Source organism: Lontra canadensis, unplaced genomic scaffold (assembly GCF_010015895.1).
Source record: "Lontra canadensis isolate GAN:19392208 unplaced genomic scaffold, GSC_riverotter_1.0 scaffold173, whole genome shotgun sequence".
Taxonomy (NCBI): domain Eukaryota; kingdom Metazoa; phylum Chordata; class Mammalia; order Carnivora; family Mustelidae; genus Lontra; species Lontra canadensis.
Window position 1 is genome coordinate 1,489,758 of NW_022631167.1, and position 18,246 is coordinate 1,508,003.

Consider the following 18,246-nt stretch of genomic DNA (forward strand, 5'->3'; position numbering starts at 1 on the left):
GGTTTGCCAGAGAGGTGAATTTGGGATTAAAAAAGCTTAAAAACATCTCTGGGTGAGCGTAATATTATCAATTCACAGAAAAACAGTCTCTTGAGACTGTGTTTTCTAAGAAACACTCAAATCTGAAAACCTGACCATGAAATACGGTAATGCTGGCAAACTATTAATTTCTTAGGACTAATGCTTTTGATAAATTAGAAGAGAAGGATGGGTTCTTTTGGAAAGTGGAAGGTTTGACTTTGATTTTAAAATGGGTAAAGCTGAGCAGAGGGAGCAGATGCACACAGTTCAGGGAAGGCTGGAATTGTCCCAAGACTTAAGATATTCCTGAACTAAATAAACCCTAGGTAAACAGAACATTCCTTACATGTGCAAGCATATCCTTTAATGGGGAGAACTGCTGGGATTCCTGACACTACTTAATCAGGAAATCAGAGTTCTAAAAATAACTTACTTCTTCCAAGAAAGAGGAAGTGTACCGGCAACTGAACATTTAGATTTGAGAACCAACAGTAATAAAAAATATTCTGGGGGCGCCTGGGTGGCTCAGTGGGTTAAAGCCTCTGCCTTCAGCTCAGATCATGATCCCAGGTCCTGGGATCGAGCCCCGCATCAGGCTCTCTGCTCAGCAGAGTCTGTTTCATCCTATCTCTCTCTGCCTGCTTCTCTGCCTACTTGTGGTCTCTGTCTGTCAAATAAATAAATAAAATCTTAAAAAAAAAAAATATTCTGACGTCTCTGGGGTTTTCAGGAGCCTAAAGGAAAACAACTGAATGTTGAATCTGCATTAAACTGATCCTTACTTTTAAAAAAATATGTACATCTATGAAAGTCTCAATAAAACATGTAAGTTTGTTTCACACCGTATTACTACTCCATATAAATGATGAACTATTTCATCAAATTCAGTATTGTCCATTAAAAGAAAAGTGCTCAGATTTGAGAAAATGACCAATTTATATTAAGTTCACCAAGAGTTAAAACTGGGCATATACAGTAGCTGTGTGTGGATTTTTTTTAAGTCTGCTAAAATCGGGGCACCTGGGTGGCTCAGTGGGTTAAGCCTCTGCCTTTAGCTCAGGTCATGATCTCAGGGTCCTGGGATGGAGCCCCACATCGGGCTCTCTGCTCAGCAGGGAGCCTGCTTCCAGGCCCCCTCTGCCTACCTCTCTGCCTACTTGTGATCTCTCTCTCTCTGTCAAATAAATCAATAAAATCTTAAAAAAAAAAAGTCTGCTAAAATAAAATTGGGATGTTTATTGATTTTTCTCCTGGCTGCAGCAAAAAATCACTATAAACTTTGTCTTGTTCAAATGAGCTGCATTAAAACCATACTTTCTCAAGACAAAACTCATTTCAAAATCTTCAAAGTGTTCAGATATCAAAGACAAATACAGATTTATTTTCATTAATGATAAGGAGAAACAAGAGATCCAGTTGTTTTGTTTTTGTTCTAAGATTTTATTTGTCAGAGAGAGTGAGCGAGAGCGAGCAAGAAAACGAGCATAAGCAGGGAGAACAGCAGGCAGAAGCAGAAGCAGGCTCCCCGCTGAGCAAGGAGCCCGATATGGGACTCGATCCCAGGACCCTGCAATCATGACCTGAGCGAAAAGCAGACACTAGACTGAATGAGCGACCCAGGTGCCCCTCAAAGGTCTTTATACTTAACGGTTTCCATTAGGTAAGTGCTGAAGCAGAAATGTGTACACATCCCAAAGCATCTTCTTCATCTGGTTTCCTGTGCTTTCTTTGCATTCTGGGCCTCTTTTGCCTTATCTACTAGTGGTATTAACTGCTGGTGTTCTGCTAGAGTCTTTAATGATTCCATAATGAAAGGCAGATAATTATGCTTCCTTTTGATATTTTCAAATCTTTTTAGTTTCTGTATCTCTTCTTTAATAAGCATCTGGTTTTTGGGAACCTCTGACTGAACACCAGTTATATTATTACCCTGATCTGTACCCACTGGTTCCTCAGCAAATTGTCTTTTTTTTTTTTAAAGATTTTATTTATTTATTTGACAGACAGAGATCACAAGCAGGCAGAGAGGCAGGCAGAGAGAGAGGTGGAGGCAGGCCTCCCGCGGAGCAGAGAGCCCGATGCGGGGCTCGATCCCAGGACTCTGGGACCCTGACCTGAGCCGAAGGCAGCGGCTTAACCCACTGAGCCACCCAGGCGCCCCAGCAAATTGTCTTTGTAACTCTGCTATCTTCTCTTCATATATCATTTCTCTATCAGATTCAATGCCCATTAACTTAAATCGAATTTCACCTTTGCCGTACTTTTGCATCCTTTTTCCTATGACTAGCCGCACTGCACGATCCCGTCACCTTGAGGCGCGTACCGAAACCTATCAGCCCTTCTCTTCATCCACCTAATTAATGCAATCTTCCACTTACAGGAACATAACTGACAAAGTGAAAAGCATCTTCCTTTGCTGATGTCTCTGCACCAAATTCAGACATCGGCTGTCTGGGAAAACTGTTGTGTACGTGTCAAATCACATCTGAACTGCTGAGTGCCAAACCTTTCATAGCTGCATCAAAACTTTGTGAAAATTCTTGAAACTCTGATAATGTCTCTCCTAAACAGACACCTTGATGGGTACAGTTCAATAACACACTTACTATGGCTTGAGTAGCACAAGCATCATTAATTACCTGCTTGGCAAATACATCGTGTCAGGTCCGGAGTCCTGAACTACAGAGCCTGCTGGTTCTTCTCCTGGCTGCCACTTGCAAAGAAAAATTAACCCATCAATTGGCTTTAACTCTTCAAAATTCTCAGGCTCTAAACTCCTTAATTCTTCTACTTGGGCTCTTTGGCAACCAAATTCTTTAGTGAGTTCCGTGAAGAGCCTAGGGTCCCTTTTCATGAGGCACCACTCCCTAGTACTGCCTGTCATGGCCCAGGCCACAAATGCCCTGGCTGCTACCTCAGGCTCTGTCCACCTCCCACCAACGGCCACAGGCCACTGATCTCAGTGATCTCAGCAAACCTGCCACTGAGCTCCTTATTTAGTCCCTCGTCATCCTGCCTGCTCCCCCCATAGCCTGCTTCAGGATTTCTTAAAGAAATAAAAGGCGGTTCCTGGGTGGCTCAGTCAATAAGCGTCCCTGGGATCGTGACCTGAGCACCTTTTAAGACCTGTCTCTACTCTGTACGTCATGAATTTGTTCTTTTTATAAGCTTCTGTTTCTGTTCTTACACCTTTCGTGTGTGGTCTCCTGACCTCAAAACAAACTGCAAACTCTGAGGGCTGCAAACTCCCTCCAAAATATACAAACATTCAAGGTGGTCTGAGAAAATGGAAATCCTTTTATGTGTTCAAATTAACTCGGATTTACAGCTGAATTACCTATATTCAATTACACTAAGGCAAATAATAATGAAATATCTCATATACAAAAAGCATTCTGACATTTGAACATTGACATCCAGGTTCAAATTCTGGCTCCATCACTTGTAACTCTGCGACCTTGGTAAGCAACTTAACCTCTGCTGCTTCATTTTATAAAGGAGGGAGAACTTTGTCTAATACTTGTTCTGAGAATTTATTTACAAACTTAGAGCAGTGCTCAGTATATAGTAAACACAATAACATGTTCACTATTATTATTTCCCTCCATTCATGTATTTTTCCTTTAAAATTGTGCCATTTACATCTTCCACATTACATGATCTGACCCTCTAGCTTAGCTTTCAAAGATGAAATAAAGGATCCTCTTGCTTTCCCTCACGGTTTCTAGTCCTCCACTTTCTAATCTCTTATCACACTCTTAACATATAACACAGGACACAGCTGATATTACCAACATTTAAACACATATGACACACAGAAGTTTATAATTTATAACTACACCTCATATATTACAGCCTCTACCATACACTACTGACTTTCCAAAGCTAGTTTTAACCAGTGTTCCCTGATCTCTGCCATCACATCACCCACTAATTGCCATCCAGATGAGGCCAATTACCTATGTAATTGGAGTATTCAAGATGGCAAGCAGAGGCCCTTATTTTTGAAAACCACTCCTCACCATAACAGGGATGGGACCTGGTCTCTACCAGGGCTAAAGAGATTCTCTCCCCTAGTCTGAAACAGGCATACAGAGTTGCTTGTGCTGACCTTTTAAAACCTGAAACCATAAGAGAGCATTTTTGAAGTAAGATATCAAAGCAGGAAAGACAGGAAATAATAACTTCACTGTTTCTTCCTAAATTTCACTCCTGAGCTTTAGTCTGGACCCTTCTGAAGTCAGACTATCTGGGTTTATGTTCTGGCTCCATCGTCGACTAGCTGTAAAGTTGTGGCTAGGTCACTTAACCTCTCTGAGCCCAGTTTCCTCATCTGCAAAATGGAATTGATAATGACGATGATGATTTCACCTACTTTGTAAGCTTATTTTAAGGATTAAGTGAAATAATACAGGCAAAGTGCTTAATAAAATGCCTTGTACATGGTGTTTAAAAACTCACTGTTTCAATTACTTTGTTTATATACGTAACAATTTACTATTTTTATTATTTTACTTATAACAATATTTTAAGGACTTATTCTTCTTTCTCAAATTGGAAAAAAGCCAGGAAATAGATGAGTATATATACTTTGTCTTCTAAGGAGGTACTAGAGATCTTGAGCAAAAAGAGGGGAAAAAAAAGAGAGAGAGAGAGAGAAAAAGAGAAGAAGAAAGCCAAATGACTCTTCTAACTCTAAAACATAATCAGATGCCAAAAGGGGCAGAATAAAAATTAATAAACTAAAACACAGAAAGTGTTAGGAGGTATTAAGAATTGCTAGGAAAATGTCACTTATTCTGAGAATTCAAAAAACTGAATGCTTTGCCTTAAGAAGTTTTTGAAGATACTATGTCAATTCTTCATGGCTGGTACATGGTAAGTAGTCAAAAAGTGATTGCTGAGTGAATGAAATCTTATTGTGCCTTAAACTAATTGGGGGTAAAAAAAAAAAAAAAAAAAAGCCAAAACCAGATAAAAAAAGTAGTAAGAAGTTCTATCTGGATGTGTGAAAGATCAGATACCAATTAAAGGAATAATATGCCTTAAAAAGACTTAAAAAAATGTAACAGACACAGCTCTTATCTGCTAATAAAATAAATTTAACAACATATTCTCAATTAACTGTGCAGATGGGGGTAGAGTGAGGTACAGCAGTAATGGTGCTCAGATAACCAAGAAAGTCTCCATCTGAATTTGAAATTTACATATTTTTTAATTTTTAAAGATTTTTATTTATTTGTTTGACAGAGAAGAAGAGAGAGTGTGTGAGCCATGAGGAGTGGAGAGGGACAGAGGGAGAAACAGACTCCCCACTGAGCAGGGAGCCCCACATGGAGCTCGATCCCAGCACCCCCAGATCATGACCTGAGCGGAAGGCAGACACTTAACTGAGCCATCCAGCTGCTCCTGAAATATATTTTACTATCAAAAGCAGACTTACCTGGTTGCTAACATTTTTATTTATTTATTTTTTAAAAGATTTTACTTATGTATTTGACAGAGAGACACACCAAGAAAGGGAACACAAGCAGAGGGAGTGGGAGAGGGAGAAGCAGGCTTCCTGCTGAAGCTGGATGTGGGACTTGATCCCAGGGCTCTGGGATCATGACCCAAGCTGAAGACAGATGCTTAATGACTGAGCCACCCAGAAGCCCCATACTGCTAACTTTTTAAACTTTGGCATAAGTCCACAAAGGGCAGTTCTGCCAAGACGGGAAAAGACTAACACCATATCCCCTAGCGATATTTAGGGGAAATGATACACATGTGTAGTTGTGCAGGTGGATCAGGATGACAAATATGCCATAATCTATTTGCAAAACCAAAAATATATGAAACATGCAAAATCCACAAATAAGCGAAAATTAACTAAGAAGGTCTGTTTGCAAACACTTTATATATAGAGAAGAACAAAAAATTCAACCCAAAGCAGCACATTCATCTGTCAAAAGTAACTTTTCCCAAGCAACGGCTTATCATGGCCTATTTTCATTTCAATTACTGTTTTGAGCTTTGAAATGCGAGAATTCTAGGTATAGAGACTGCGCGATCTGGTTATAACATGACCCCTTTCAGGAGGGTGAGGGATCTGCAAGCACATGTGTTCCAGCATAATCCTATGGAGATGTACGTTCAGACAGGTACAGAGGAGACTGCTTCTCCTCCCGAATCTCCTGTAATTATGGCAGGTTTCTGGCAACTCCACTGTTTCTCTACTATCATCACAATTCCCATTTGCTACTCCCAGGCTGCAGTAACATCTGTGATGCTTAACACAGTATCAAAGGCCTTCACTAACTAATCCTACTTCTTGCTGATCATTACTGGCTGAGTTCTCAGCCCCTGCCTTGAAGAAACTTCCAGAAATCATGAAATGTGTGTCTGCACATCTGGCATACTCCATTCCTTAGTGTATGATAGCTCTATCACGTGCACACATTTGCCGGCCATTACATATAGGTCAAAACTGATGTCAATACACAAAACACAAAAGAAAAAGAAGACACCACCAAGGCTCAAGTCAAGATGAGAAAGAGCCTCCTGCCCAAGAGTAACCTGTGTTCTGCCAGGGCACAGGGCAAATCTCACTGGTCTAAAGTCGAGGAGGGCAACTGGCCGGACTCAAGTCTCACCAACCATGGGCAGGAATTAACAAGGAACAGTAACAAAATGGCTCGTTTTATTTTTGTTTCATTTTTTAATACTTCAGAGAGAATTAACATTCTTTTTTTTTTTCTTTTTTTTTTTTTTTTTTAATTTGACAGACAGAGATCACAAGCAGGCACAGAGGCAGGCAGAGAGATAGGAGGAAGCAGCCTCCCCGCCAAGCAGAGAGCCCAATGCAGGGCTCGATCCCAGGACCCTGGGACCATGACCTGAGCCGAAGGCAGAGGCTTTAACCCACTGAGCCACCCAGGTGCCCCGAGAATTAACATTGTAATACATTAGTCTTATATGGGGTGCTATCAGATGAAGGTATGCACAAGAAATGCTGGAAAAATATGGAACATTTCACTTACCATAATGACAAGATTCTCATATTCAAGCCAACTTGGATATGATCACTTGTTTAGGCATTGTTAGTGCCCTCATTTACAGAGAATGCACAAGCTGACAGCCCTCTCACAATGCGATTTCCTTCTCTCTCTCTCTTTTTTTTAAGATCTTATTTATTTATTTGTCAGAGAAAGATTGAGCACAAGCAGGCAGAATGGCCAGCAGAGGCAGAGAGAAGCAGGCTCTCTGCTGAGCAAGGAGCCCAACATGGGACTAGATCCCAGGACCTTGGGATCATGACCCAAGCTGAAGGCAACTGCTTAACCAACTGAGCCACCCAGGCTACCCGTGATTTCCTTCTCTTTGTTCTTCTTAAGCACTATAAACACAGAGGGTAGGGGAGGTATCCTAAGCAGGACTCAACTGTTTTCTGTTCTGCCCAAACTACGGAGTACAGTCCAACAACCCTAGAACAAAACTGTCCCTGGTAACTGCTAAAAAGACAGTAAGTATTCTCATTTTCTTCCCTCCCATATCTACCAAACTCTTCTAATCAAGTGGTGTTGCTAAAAAGGAGTGACAGTGATAAATCCGTAGACCACATGCCAAACAGCTGACACAGGCTATCCACGCACACACAATCACAGAGACCGTACTTTCTGTAACATATCTGTGATATCTGGGTTTTGAAAATGAGCATGGGTTAGTTTTATAAACAAAATAAAGAATAAAAATAGATGAATACATTTACATTGACATTAAAAATCGTGCATTTTGGATCCTGAAGACTGATCCCTGAGCAGCATAGTAGATCTACTTTCTGGCAAACTGCCCAGGGTGTAAACATCATGATCGGGACCAACTAAAAATCAACGAACACACAGAAACTAAAATATAAAGTTAACTAACTTAATATTATAAAAACGGTTTACATTTGAAGAGAACCAGAGTTTAGAACCCAAAACTGTGTCCTCACTGCCAAGCACAATATGGAGGAGGAAAAAACGACAGGCCTAGTACAGAATTCATTCACTTACTTATTTCTACTGAGCCTGGAAAACTTTGCAGGCAAATGTTAGTATTCAAAAAAGCATCAAGAATGCTGGGACGGCTGTATGTCAATTTGACTGAGCCACAGTGACCAGATGTAGGGTCAAACAGAATTTGGGTGTACTTTGTGAGCATGTTTTGGATGAGATTAACATTTGAATTGGTGGACTGAGTAAACCTGAGTAAAGACTGTCGGGGAGGTGGGGGGTGGCCCAGTTGGTGAAGCTCTAACTCTTGGGGTTTCAACTCAGGTTATGAGTTAGGGTTGTGAGATTTGAGCCCCGTGGTGGGCTCTATGCTCAGTGCAGTGTCTGCTTAAGACCCTCTTTCCCTCTCCCTCTGCCATCCTCCCCTGCTCTCTCTAAAATAAGTAAATTAACCTTAAAAAAAAAAGGCGGGGGGACTGTCCTCCCTAATGTGGGTGGGCTTCATCCAATCATTTGAAGGCCTCAGGAGAACAAACGGGCCCTCTCAAACAGGAAGAACCCCTGCCTGTCATGCTAGCACATCAGGTTTTTCCTGTCTTCAGACTTGAACTGAAGCATCAGCTCTTCCAGGGTCCTGAGATTAATGGCACTTGGACTAGAATTCTATCAGCTCTTTTGGGTCTGCAGCTTGCCAAATGCAGATCTTGAGACTTGAAAGCCTCCATAACTATGTGAGCCAATTTCTTATAATATCTTCTTTTCCACTCTCCTTCTTCCTTTCTATAAAAACACCAAACAGGAAAAGCCCAGCAAATGCTTTATGATAATGATTGCAGCTTTGATGCCTCTGAAAGCTTAGGATCCTGTCCAAGAAATAGCCATCTATTCTTCTGACCAAGTTATCCCAAGCCCAGTGGAACTCAGGGGATACTTAATAGAATATTTTCCTTCTTTCTTTTTTTTTTCTTTTTGAAGATTTAATTTATTTATTTGACAGAGAGAGACCGCGAGAGAGCGAACACAAGCAGGGGGAGTGGGAGAAGGAGAAGCAGGCTTCCTGCTGAGCAAGGAGTCCAGCCTGGGGCTTGATCCGAGAACCCTGGGATGATGACCTGAGCTGAAGGCAGACGCTTAAGGACTGAGCCACCCGGGTACCCCAACAGAACAATTTCTTGAACAATGGCCACACTTTTACTTAGACATTAAAAACAATCCCCAGCTGATGTTAAAGCTAGTCATCTTCTACTATCGTATTTCTACTTCTATCCTCAAATGGTCACCATCCCCACTGTTAATATTTGAAGAATTAGCACAGAATTAGAAAGAGTACTAATCCATACAATTACTGTACTTCATTTAAACAGTTTTGATTATAAAGAAGAGATAAGAAGCCCCTCCCATACCAAACACAAAAATGGCTAGGTACTTCCTTTACCCTTCATCAATGGCAAAAAATAGGGCTTGAGGGAAGACCTCACCCTGCCATCAGTGGGGTGCTGTTTAGGAATCACAGAATGGTACACATTATTCAAATCACATACAGTAGCATCTGAGACCAAAAATCTTGTAGCCGTACTCTCTCTACATTCCTACAAGACCAGGGCATGCTAAAGAATTAAAAATTGAGTAAGTGCAGTAAAGGTAAAGATCCATTAATGGAGAAAAGAAAACCTTTCTAGGAATAGAGGCAAACACTTGGTACTTGTTACAAATTTTGCTAACTTTTGCTTACCTTATGAATCTTACGAGTACCTAAGTACCAAAGTTGATTTCCGTGCCAACAGAAATATACTGACAATTAACAAGGTTAAGCCACGAAGGAACTTCTACTCCGTATTATTATTTTTACTTTTTCACATCTAGATGATACCTTAGTGTAGAGGCTGGCAGAACAGTGATGAATTCTTAACTAAGTCATCTAAGTTTCTTTCCTAAAGCAGCAGCACTCACGTTTCTCAATTATCACTCACATTTCTCAATTATCCGTGGTCACCTTCTATGGACAGCTCTAAAGTGGGTGGAGAAGGCGGCAGACAACACTTTTCACTCATCACAGCACTCTGTAGATCAACAGATTGTACATTTGCCACAAGTACCCAGTCAGGAAGTACTGGGAAGAGTAGGATCTCATAGCTTACTGGAAAGGCGAGAGAGGGACAAAAGAATGCCTAAACACACAAATCAACTGCCATTAAAGGTCTTCCTTTGTTCTTTAACTTCCACGTGAAAAGCTGCAGAATTTCAACCTGCAGATTGAAATTAAGATCGCTATGCCTAAAACTATCTTCAAGTACTAAATAGGACTAGGAAAGGAAGTAAGGGTGAGAGAGGAAAGCATGGGATATGAAGGAAAAAACACAGTGAAGCTATTTCAACACAACCACACTGTGTTGGAATTTCAGTTTATGAGTTCAGCTTTTTCACACGATTTCAGAGAAGGAAGGATAAAGTAACCAGGAATGTTATCTAAAACAAAAATAAAGGCAATATTAGCTAGAAGGCAGGGAAGACTGATTTGAATAACACATTCCCCTTAAGTACCAACTAAATTGCACTAGAAAATCTTTGTTTTAAGGTCCTTATAAGAGATCCAAGGAATAGGAACATAAATGTACCCCTGACCGACTCTTTACAAGCTATTTTTGTACTCCACTGAACACTCTTGTAAAAGGGATATTTATAAGGGACTTCCGGAAAGCAGGAGCTCAGTAACTGTTTAACACTGAAGCAAAATGAGTCAGGGGCTAGGTTCAGTATCTCCTAGAAACAGCCACTATTTTGCTAGACTGGGAACAAATAAAGTGTTCATCTCAGGCAGTTGTCAAGCTAATGAACATCAAAGCAGACAGCCTTCCTCTCTCCCACCCCCAGGGACACTGTTCCAAAGCAGACTTGGGTGTTTCGTCTCCCTACCAGATGCAGCCGAGTATCTGACTCTACTCCCTATCACTACCGCTCCTTCCCTCCCCTGCACCTAGAGTTTTTGCCAACATCACACACTGCACAGTGACTCTCTCAAGCACCGCTTACCACCCTCTCTCGAGAGTGGCAGCTTAATCCTTTAATTAGTTTCAAGACCCAAAACTAGGATTTCCTGAGGACTGCTACAGGATGTGCACCAAGCAGCAGGGGCTAAGGCTTCAAGATGTTCGAGAGTTTCAAAGAATGGTTGCCAAAGCACGGTCAAAAACAGACAGCCCTAAACAAAAGGAAGAAAGGAGGCCAAGTGCCTTTGAAAAATTAAGGAACTGAGTTTTATTTATTTTTTAAAGACTTTATTTGAGAGTGAGAGTGAAAATGAGAGAAAGAGAGAGAGCATGCGCATGGGAGGTGGGAGGGGGTGGCGGAGGAAGGGTAGGGGGGAAAGGGAGACGCAGACTCCTTTCTGAGCAGGGAGACCAACAGGCCAGGCTTGATTTCAGGACCCTGGGATCATGACCTGAGCCAAAGGCAGACGCTTAACCCACTGAGCCCCCCAGGCACCCCAAGGAACTGAGTTTTAAAGGGTGCCAGCTCACTGTCAGGACAGAAAGTCTATATTTGTCCAAAGACTAACCTACTGTCCTTTGGGGCCGAACACATAACAAGCTAATTTTAGACCAAACTCCAGGAATGAGGAAGTCTGTACCGTGCTCAAGCACCCACCTTCAGATGAGGAGGGTCAGCAAATAAGGCAACTGCTGGTAAAGGCGAGGCTTGGAATGAACTTAGTAGTTTCAGAGGTGGAAGACAAGGCCATAGTGAGTTTCACGAGCGAATCAGTATTGTACTTTTTAAAGTGTATAGCGGGCAAGGCCATCTGTAGGTTATGTACTAAAAAATTTGATTCTGAATTAACAGGCCATTTTAAAAAAGTGAAACAAAAATAAATGCACCCAGACTTAAAGAGCCAACCATGGGTCTCTGAATTCTTAGTTCTCTTTCTCCCCTCCAAATTGATTTCTGAGTTCTCCACCCATGACTCTGATTCAATGAGCAAGGATCATCAGCTCTCTAGAAGAAAGCATCAAATCGTCCAGATTTCCAAAAATGATGAAAACTGGCAACTTAGTTTTACCACCAAGTTCCTGTTCCACAAGCCAACATGTCCCTTATTTGTCTTTCAAAAGAAAGAGACCATATGTCTGCCTTCCAATTTCCTTTCCTTCCCAAATTACCACCTCTAGGTAGAGCAGCTCTTGGTTCTCTTTGGTGTAAACAAGCCCAAACAAACAAACAGCCCTTAAATCCCTTAAAAAATTAGTTTGCATTTTAAACTGACGTTTTCAGGGCACCTGGGTGGCTCAGCGGGTTAAAGCCTCTGCCTTCAAGGACCCAGGTCATGATCCCGGGTTCCTGGGATCCAACCCTGCGTTGAGCTCTCTGCTCAGTGGGGAGCCTGCTTCCCTTCCTCTCTCTCTGCCTGCCTCTCTGCCTACTTGTGATCTCTGTCAAATAAATAAATAATAATAAAGTCTTTAAAAAAAAAAACAAACAAACTGAGGTTTTCTTTAAAGTGCATCCTCTAGGACCTTGTCCACCAAGATTTCGTGGTCTGGTAGAGTGGACTAGAATCCTCATTTCTAATAAGCGCTACATCAGTAGTGCTCAACCTATTAAGATCTGAGGTGCTTTTAAATAACATCCTGCAAGGCCTCACCCCCTAGAAATTCAGAGGGTCTGTTAGGGGCCCTGACATCAGCAATATGACTAATTTTGAAGCTTTCGTCTGTGTAAGCAAGGTTAGGAACCACCACACTAACAGTGCCTCTGATGCAAGGTGGTCCATGGACAAAAGTTTGAGAACAGAGGCCCACAAGAGTACACCTGAATGAGGTTCTTCTGAACCTTGCTCCACCACCAAAGCAGATGGCAGGTGGAGTAAAATATTTGGATAATTAGACAAACAATAGATGACTTTTTTTTTTTTTAATCAATTCCTCTTCAGAAAGCTCTCAAATCTGGCAAGACTTCAGAAGGGTATCTGGTTCTTTTTTTTTTTTTTAAAGATTTATTTATTTATTTATTTGACAGAGCGAGATCACAACTAGACAGAGAGGCAGGCAGAGAGAGAGAGAGGGAAGCAGGCTCCCTGCTGAGCAGAGAGCCCGATGCGGGACTCGATCCCAGGAACCTGAGATCATGACCCGAGCTGATGGCAGCGGCTTAACCCACTGAGCCACCCAGGCGCCCCAGGGTATCTGGTTCTTAATGGAGATCAGAGTCCATACATCTTCTCACTTGTTTATAAATATTACGTATTCTTGTAGCAATAAATAGCAAAGTTGATGAAAAACTAGGGTCAAGTCTCCTAGACAAGGTCCTTCGAAATAATTCTGGGGGAAAAAAGCACATTGAATCATGCCGAGGTTTAGAAAGTTGTTCTTCTTCAAACAAAACAGAGCCTGGATTATAAGGTTCACAAATTCAAGTCATAAGAAAAGACTGAAGGAATGGTCCTAAGTTTCAGCTAAATGGTAACTGAATAAATCAAATTTGGGGGGGAAATCTTTAAAATAAATCTGATTATGAAATATAAATAAGGTAATTGACCCACTTCGGTCTTAAAAAGCAAACAACTCATGGTACTTTAATTAAGAATTAGTTTCTTTATATCATCTTACTAAATCTCCAAAATGAGGTACATCTAGTACAGGACTCCTTTCCTGTCCTAGCGGAACAACCTCAAACTCCTTACTTATGCTTTGTACTAAGAATAATATTCTACTAAATGAACAAGTCTACATTTGTTCAAAGGTTAGCTCCCAGGCCTGCCTGCTGCCTGTGGACATCTTAACAGCCAGCTTCAAACAAAATCTCAAACAAGGCACAAAAGGAGAGACAGACAGGTAAATGCCCCCACAAGGCTTTCATTTGTCTGGCTGATCACTCACAACTAAATTTAGCTATGTTTTGGAAAATTAGCAGACCAGAAATCAGAAAATTAGAAAGAGTTCATAAATTTTTAATAATTTATGGTTTAATAATATGTTAATATTATTTAATAATATTAATGTTTTAATAAAATGTTAAATATCCTTAATGCAACTTTAGAAGAAGTAGATGCAGTTCAAGAATGCCACATTCCTTCTATTCAGAGACACAATATTGAGAAAACTTCTACTGTTTATGGGTGCAAATTTCTCCACCATAAAGTGGTCATATTGCTTGCTGACTTTAGGAAGCTTAAACCATTGGTTAAAAAGCCCTTTGGGCTAGATAATGATGAAGCTAATTTACAAAAGAAAATCTTTGTTTTCCTTTGATAGCTGGTAATTTACTAGAGTGATAAGCTTCTTTTTTTTTTTTTAAAGTGATAAGCTTCTATAGAAAAAATCCACTTAGAAATATTGATAAGGAACATGAGATTAATAAAATCTGAGTTTACTTCAAATAATTAGCTAGTTTTAAGGAAGTTTAAGATTTTGGTGTGTGTGTGGGGGGGGTCCGGTAGTAAGGAAGGAGCTTCTTGGGGAGGAGACTTAAGGAGGAACCAGAGGAAGGGGGAAGCGGAACAAAGGAAGAATTTGCCTGGTGTCTCTAAGACCAGCCCTTCTCTGGAATCCTATCCTTAACACTAGACGGTGTACATTTTATCAAAGACAGAGATCATGCGTTGTTCAACCCTGCACTGCTCAACTGCAAACCCACCACAGGGTACAGAGGAGATGCTTGATAAATGTTTTATAAATGTGGAATCTAAGAATTTTTTAACAGCATCTTAGGCAGTCAGTTATAAAGACAGGAGGTAATCTAATCTGATTCTTGGTGTCAGATACAATGCTAAGCTATAAGTAACTAAGAAAACTGTGTTTAGGGGCGCCTGGGTGGCTCAGTCATTAAGCGTCTGCCTTAGGTCCGGATCATGGGCCCAGGGTCCTGGGATCGAGCCCCATATGGGGCTCCCTGCTCAACTGGAAGCCTGCTTCTCCCTCTCCCACTCCTCCTGCTTCTGTTTGCTCTCTTGTTGTGTTTCTGTCAAACAAATAAATAAAATCTTTAAAAAAATAAAGCAAAAAAACTGTGTTTATTAGAAGACTTGATTTTTATTTACATGAACTTCGAATAGTGAAATGAACAAATTAGGTAAAAGCGGATAAATAATAATGAAGAAGAAAGTGGAAGCCAACAGTCCTGGGCTAAGAAAGCAGAGGGGTGTCCAGGCTCTGCCCATCAGCCAAACACAACAAGTGGATGTAACAGCCGACAGCCACCCCGCAAAGAAACAGGAAATTCTTCCTGTGCCCACCCTCCCCGCCCAAGATTGTTTTAACAGTTCTGCCTCCTTAGCAGGGGACTCGTGGAATGCTTTTTTTTTTTTTTTTAAAGTTTCTCAGTTCTCCTAAATCAATTTTTGACAGTTCCTGGGATTCTCAAGATGATCATTTAACACCTCATTAACAAGTCTATTATAGGAATTAATTCAAATGAGCCAAAACTAATTTTAATTAAATCTCAATCTGCCCAAGGTACTCCTTTTTTCTCCTACACCAACAGGCACCTAACTAGGCCCAGTTCTTTCAAAAGTAAGAAGCAGAAAAAGTGCAGTTTTCTGGAAAATTACCTGTCATTTAAAAAAAAAGATTTTATTGGGGCACCTGGGTGGCTCAGTGGGTTGGGCCTCTGCCTTCAGCTCGTGATCTCGGCATCCTGAGATAGAACCCAGCATCGGGCTCTCTGCTCAGCAGGAAGCCTGCTCCCCCCCCACCCCCGCCTGGCTCTCTGCCTACTTGTGATCTCTCTCTCTCTGTGTCAAATAAATAAATAAATAAACTTTTAAAAAATAAATATTTAATTTTAAAAATATAAATAAATAAATAAGTAAATAAGATTTTATTTATGTACTTGAGAGAGAGGTGTGCACTGGAGCCGGAAGGAGGGGCAGAGGGATAGGCTGACTCCCTGCTGAGCAGGGAGCCTGAGGACACAGGACTCCATCCCCGGACTCCGGGTTCATGACCTAAGCCAAAGGCAGACACTTAAGCAACTGAGCCACCCATGGGCCCCACTTGTCATCATTTTTAAATTTACCTAGTAAAATGTACCTATTTATTTCGTTCCATGATTTGGCCATTTGATTTAACATTCACCTACTGAAGCTTTAAGAACCCACCATTTTCTAATAGTTACGGATCACGTGTGCATTCATTCATTCAGTTATTCAGCAAATTTATAAAAAGGCCACTGGAAGTCAGACAGTAAGCTGGGGGCTGTTCATGTTATTAATTACGTCTCTGGCCAGAAGTAAAATTCAACTAAGCACAGCTCTGGAAAATGGAAGAGCATAATTTTAGTTTCTTTGCTCACACGTTTTGCCTTGACTCGTAAATAGATCTTACAGCTAAATTTCCATCACTGGATGGGGTGTGTGTGTGTGTGTGTGTGTGTGTGTGTGTGTGTGAAGTGAAAGCTTTTTTTTTTTTTCCACTTCACTGGCTTGCATTTAATTTACTTTTAACCCTTAAGTTTTTAAAAAGTGAAATTAATCAAAAGGCAAGGGTCTGGGAAATTCTTTTCCAACACTTTCCATAAACTCCAATTTTAGACACTTTGGAGTAAACCAAGATCTTCACTGTTGACAAGGTTTACTTGAGTTGCAGAAATTTCCCCCCTTTTAGCCTGTACTCCCCCATTCAATCTTGACTGCCACAATGAGACAGACAGAAAGCGCGAGGACTTTTTTCTTGCATCTCTAGTAGAAACCTTAGCAGCAGACAGGAACTGCTCCAGGTCTGTCAAATGGATGCATGAGAACATTTCTTAACAATCAACCATGTATACTTTGTGAGTATGTTTAAGCCTTACCTTCAGTCGTATTTTTATTTATTTATTTTTATTAACATATAATGTATTATTAGCCCCAGGGGTACAGGTCTGTGAATCACCAGGTTTACACACTTCACAGCACTCACCATAGCACATACCCTCCCCAGTGTCCATAACCCCACCACCCTTTCCCTACCCCCCACCCCTCAGCAACCCTCAGTTTGTTTTGTGAGATTAAGAGTCTCTTATGGTTTGTCTCCCTCCTGATCCCATCTTGTTTCATTTATTCTTTTCCTACCCCCCAACCCCCCAACACTGCCTCTCAACTTCCTCATATCAGGGAGATATAATTGTCTTTCTCTGATTGACTTATTTTGCTAAGCATTATACCCTCTAGTTCCATCCATGTCATCGCAAATGGCAAGATTCCATTTCTTTTGATGGCTGCATAGTATTCCATTGTATATATGCAGTAGTATTTTAAGCAAGATTTATTCCCATAGAAGGTTTTCATGTACTGTGGAAGCTGATAACAAGAAAGTCTTAGTCGTAAAAGTAACATATTCATATGGTAAAATAAAATTCAAGCAGTACAGAATATTAAATATAAAGTACAGAAGTCCCCCCTCCCCTCCTCGGCCAACCACCTCCTTTCCCATCCCAGGAACCAGTGCCAGGTTCTCCTTCGGGCATCTCTGACAGCTAGCACTACAGAGCTCAATGTGCTTAGCCCTCTGCTTCCCCTTCCAGCAGCCCTACCTGGTGGTGTGGTGAGAACAGCTGTGCTCCGGCTACTTTCCATGTTTTCTTGACTAATCACCACCAAGCTTTGTTTTTAATTCTAGTGGCCAGTCACCTTCATAAACCTAAAGCCGATTCCTTCACTTCAAAATGTGCTCATTTATAAACAAGATAGTACCCATTGACTTTCCACCAAGTACATAACAGAAACTGATACACTTCCATGTCCCTCACCTTCCTTTACCCCTTTCCACACCTCCAGTCTGCCACAGTTTACACTGTCAAGATTCTTCTTATTTATACCTGGTTTATAGCCACTGCTAAACTTCCCATGCTTTACCTGTAACTGATCCTATAAACTCGAAACTAATTAAAAGCAATAATATGATTTTACTCTGCTTGTATTAAACAAAAGAAAGTCTTCCAAGTATCAAAGCTAAGTGATTTCTCTTTTTTTAACCCCTAATAATTCAGGTCACATTTTAGTTTATTTTTTTAAAGGCTTTTATTTTTTATCTTTTAAAGATTTTATTTATTTATTTGACAGAGAGAGAGAGAGAGAGACAACAAGAGAGGGAACATAAGCAGGCGGAGTGGGAGAGGGAGAGGGAGAAGCAGGCTTCCCATTCAGTAGGGAGCTTGATGCGGGGCTCGATCCCAGGACCCTGGGATGATAAGCTGAGCTGAAGGCAGACGTTTTAACGACAGAGCCACGCAGGTGCCCCAAGTCACATTTTAGTCTTAATTTCATCTTAAATGAAGA

The 18,246-nt window shown here is 41.0% G+C and overlaps 1 protein-coding gene, 1 non-coding gene and 1 pseudogene across 2 annotated transcripts in view; all 3 read right to left on the reverse strand.

Annotated features, from left to right (window-relative positions):
* The window catches only part of SPTLC2 (serine palmitoyltransferase long chain base subunit 2), a 101,853-nt gene that overhangs the window by 20,107 nt on the left and 63,500 nt on the right, over positions 1-18,246 (reverse strand). The gene's annotated exons all lie outside the window — the stretch shown is intronic.
* LOC116860267 lies at positions 1,652-3,109 on the reverse strand (annotated as a pseudogene).
* Positions 16,594-16,725, reverse strand: LOC116860281. Its single transcript, XR_004381300.1, has one exon. It is a non-coding gene; the product is annotated as a small nucleolar RNA SNORA31 (small nucleolar RNA).